This window comes from Nicotiana tabacum, chromosome 24 (genome assembly GCF_000715075.1).
Source record: "Nicotiana tabacum cultivar K326 chromosome 24, ASM71507v2, whole genome shotgun sequence".
Classification (NCBI taxonomy): Eukaryota; Viridiplantae; Streptophyta; class Magnoliopsida; order Solanales; family Solanaceae; genus Nicotiana; species Nicotiana tabacum.
In genome coordinates this window covers 22,194,020-22,198,985 of record NC_134103.1, presented here as the reverse complement: position 1 = coordinate 22,198,985, position 4,966 = coordinate 22,194,020, and positions in this window count along the sequence as shown.

Genomic DNA, 4,966 nt, shown 5'->3' with positions numbered 1-4,966 from the left:
AGAATTAATTCACGAACCCATCCACATTAGGCACACAAATACAACCCCGCATTCACAGAACTCCATCTCCCCCACAACAACCTGTTTGGCATCACTGTGCCGCACCGTGTCCTTAAGGACAAGTAAATGAGGATCATCATACTGCCTCTCTCTAATGCGCTCATATAAAGAAGACCGAGCGACTGTGCAAGCTAGAGCCCGACTGGGTTTTGAAACATCTAACCTCATGAACTAATTAGCCAAAGTCTGAACATCTACATCTAATGGCCTCTCACCAACCGGAATATACACAAGACTGCCTATACTCACAACCTTTCTACTCAAAGCATCGGCCACCATATTGGCCTTTCCGGGGTGATACAAAATGGTGATATCATAGTCTTTCAACAACTCCAACCATCTTCTCTGCCTCGAATTAAGATCTTTTTGTTTGAACATGTACTGAAGGCTATGATGATCAGTAAATACCTGGAGACACCGTAGAGGTAATGCCTCAAAATCTTCAGCACATGAATAATGGCTGCCAGTTCTAAGTCATGAACAGGATAATTCTTCTCGTGAACCTTCAACTGCCGCGACGCATATACAATCACCCTGACATCTTGCATTAATACTGCACTAAGCTCAATGTGAGATGCATCATAATATACTGTATACGATCCTGAACCTGTGGATAATACCAACACTGGCGCCGTAGTCAAAGCAGTCTTGAGTTTCTGAAAACTCAACTCACACTCGTTTGACCATCTGAATGGGACACCTTTCTGGGTCAATCTGGTCAATGGGCTTGCTATGGATGAAAACCCTTCCATGAACCGACGATAATAACCTGCTAAACCCAGGAAACTCCGGATTTATGTAACTGAAGTAGGTCTAGGCCAATTCTGAACAGCCTCAATATTCTTAGGATCAACCTTTATGCCTTCTGCCGATACAACATGCTCAAAAGCCAACTTAGTCTAACCAAAGCTCACATTTTGAAAACTTGGCATATAACTGATTTTTCTTCAAAGTGTGAAGCACACTTAGAAGATGCTGCTCATGCTCCTCTAGATTGCTGGAGTAAATCAAGATATCATCAATGAATACAACCACAAAAGAATCCAAATAAGGCTTGAACACCCGATTCATCAAATCCATAAATGCTACTGGGGCATTTGTCAATCCAAATGACATCACCAGGAATTCGTAATGCCCATACCGAGTCCGAAAAGCTGTTTTAGGGACATTAGACGCCCTAATCTTCAACTGATGGTAACCAGACCTCAAATCAATCTTCGAAAATACCTTGGCACCCTGAAGCTGATCAAATAAGTCATTAATTCTTGGCAACGGATATTTGTTTTTGATAGTGGCATTATTCAACTGTCGATAATCTATACAGATCCGTATAGAGCCATCTTTCATCTTTACAAATAATAGTGGTGCACCCCAGGGAGAGACACTGTGTCTAATGAATCCCTGATCAAGCAAGTCTTGTAACTACTCTTTCAATTCTTTCAACTCTGGCAGGGCTATACGGTATGGTGGAATAGAAATGGGCTGAGTGCCCGGAGCCAAATCAATACAGAAGTCATTATCTCTATCGGGTGCCATCCCCGGCAAATCTACATGAAATACTTCTGAAAATTTACGAACAACTGGTACTGAGTCCATAGAAGGAACATCCGCACTGGGATCGCGAATATAAGCCAAATAGGCTAGACACCCTTTCTCGACCATACACCGAGCTTTCATATAAGAAATAACCTTGCTAGCAGAATGACCAGGAGTTCCTTTCCACATTAACCAAGATAACCCCGACATGGCTAGGGTTACTGTCTTGGCATGACAATACAATATAGCATGATAAGGTGACAACTAATCCATACCCAAGATGACATCAAAATCTACCATATCAAGAAGTAGAAGATCCATACTAGTCTCAAGACTACCAATAGTTACCATACACGAATGATAGACATGATCTACTACAACAGAGTCTCCCACCGGTGTAGATACACATACAGAAGCACTCAGAGAATCACAAGGTACAACCAAACATGAAGCAAAATAAGAGGACACATAGGAATAAGTAGATCCTGGATCAAATATAACTGAATCAACTCTTTGGCAAACTGGAATAATACATGTGATCACAACATTAGATGACTCGGCCTCAGGCCTAGCTGAAAAAGCATAAAATCGGGGTTGGGCCCCACCACTTTGAACTGCGTCCCTGGGACGACCTCTAACTAGCTGGCCTCCACCTCTAATGGTCTGACCTCTACCTCTAATGGCCTGACCTCCACCTCTAGCTGCCTGACCCCTACCTCTAGCTGGCTGAGCAGGCGGTGAAGCAACTGGTGCCGGTATGATGGCACGAGAATCTTGCTGAGATCTGTTACTCGCCAATCTAGGGCAATACCTCCTGATGTGACCAATGTTCCCACACTCATAACACCCATCCTGATGTTGTGGCTGCTGAAGCTAAAGCTGACCCAAATGGGCCGGATAATCGCTGTAGTAACTTTGTAGTGGTGGTGCACTGATAGGAGCTGAATGTGCACTAAATGCTGACTATCCATAGTAAGGCATAATAGGACCGTGACTCCTTAAAGCACTGGGAGATGCATGAAGTGCTGAATGAAACAGTCTAGGAGGATGACCCCTACTAAAATTACCCCTGCTTCCAGACGAGGCACCACCGAAACCACCGAATTGACAAGGCCTCTTATTAGATCTCTGCCCTCTCTCCTGTGTAAGAACCATCTCGATCCTCCTTGTGACATTAGCAGCTGCCTAAAGAAATCTCACTTTCGGTCTCCTTGGCCATCTAAAGTTTGATAGGGTGAGTGAGTCCCTCAATAAACCTCCTCACTCTCTCTTCCTCCGTAGGTAGTAAAAAAAGAGCATGACAGGCCAAATCCACAAAACGAGACTCATACTGAGTAACAGTCATACTGCCCTGCTGTAGACGTTCAAATTGCTTGCGGAATTCCTCTCTCAGTGTGATAGGGAGAAATTTCTCCAGAAATAGCTGAGAGAAATGCTCCCAGGTAAGTGTAGGCGATCTGACTGGTCGGGTCAATGTATAATCTCTCCACCACCTCTTGGCGGAACCCGTCATCCGAAATACAGAAAAATCAACCCCATTGGTCTCAACTATACCCATGTTCCGCAGCACCTCGTGGCAGCATTCAAGATAATCCTGTGGGTCCTCAGAAGGTGTACCACTGAAGTGAACTGGAAAGAGCTTAGTAAACATATCTAATATCAATAAGGCCTCAAAAGATATGGGGGCCTATCACCGGTCTGTGCCGCAACAACTGGATGAATTACCCCAACTGGCGGGGCTGCTGGAGCCTGATTCTGGGGAGCCATCTGCTCCGGAGCGGGAGTAGTGGGAGTTTGTGCTCCTCCCCCAGCCTATGAGATGGCTGGTGCCACTGGAAATGTACCATTCTGGGCTACGCCCTCCATAAGACTTACCAAATGGACTAGAGTGTCCTGAAGTACTGGAGTGGCTATGAATCCTTCCGGGACCTGAACTGGTCCAACTGGTACATTCTGAACTGGAACTTCCTCCTGAAGATCCACCTGAGGTTCTATAACAGATGCAGTTGCTCGAGCTCTGGATTGAGCTCTACCTCTGCCTTGGCCTCTAGCACGACCTCGGTCTCGACCTCCACCCCTGGCCATAGTTGCCACCGGAGGCTTTGGTCCCTGTCCATCGATAGAGATATTATGTGTTCTCACCATCTGCGAGAGAATAAGAGTAGAATGATTCAATCAACGATGATAGAATAAATTTGCACGATAAAATAAGAAAGAAGTGATATTATTCCTAAAATTTATAGCCTCTGAGAGATAAGTACAGACGTCTTCGTACCGATCATTCAGACTCTACTAAGCTTGCTCGTGAGACCTACGTAACCTAGTGCTCTGATACCAACGGTCACAACCCAAAATTCCCATCGTCGGACCGTGATGTAGCCTAATATTTCACTTGCTAGGCAAGCCAACGTTAGAATAATATTATCCATTTTAAAATAATTTTTAAATTTATTAATAACAAAGGAACAAATGCGGAAGTAAGGTCTGAAATATAGTGAATAATTCATAAGAACAACGGTGTCTAAATACCATCCCAGAATTGGTGTCACAAGTGCACGAGCTTCTAGAATAATACAAATAAAGGTCTGAATAAAATAAAGCTGTCTGGAAACAAAAACACAGCTAAAGTAAACTAGACGGGGACTTCAGAACTACGAACGCCGTGCAGTTATACCTCAAGTCTCCTCTGAGTAGCTGAAATTCGAGCAAGTCTATGGTACGCCGCTGGGACCAACTCCAAAATCTACACAAGAAGTGCAGAGTGTAGTATCAGTACAACCAATCCCATGTACTGGTAAGTGCTGAGCCTAACCTCGACGAAGTAGTGACGAGGCTAAGGCGGGTCACTTACATTACCTGTACGCAATATTAGTAACATCAACAATAATAGAAATAAATCAGGTAACTCATTTATAATAATTGAAGCCAATTCAGCAGTCATAACCAATTATCATTTCCATCAATTCTTTTGCAGCGTGCAACCCGCTCTCATAATATATTCACATACAATTCTGTTGCAGCGTGCAAACCACTCTCACAATATATTCATTTTCAATCCTCTCATATAATTATTTTTAATCAATCATATATATTGACTTTTAAATAAGTCTATTGCGGCGTGCAATCCGATCCCCCAAATATTGACTTTTAATAAGTTTGTTGCAGCGTGCAACCCGATCCTCCAATATGGACTTTTTAATAAGTCTATTATGGCGTGCAACCCGATCCCCCAATATGGACTTTTAATAAGTCTGTTGCGGCGTGCAACCCGATCCTCCAATATATCCATTTCAATCAATTCTGTTGCGGCGTGCAACCCGGTCCTCCAATATATCCATTTACCAATTCTTATAGAAGAAATTTTTCCAAT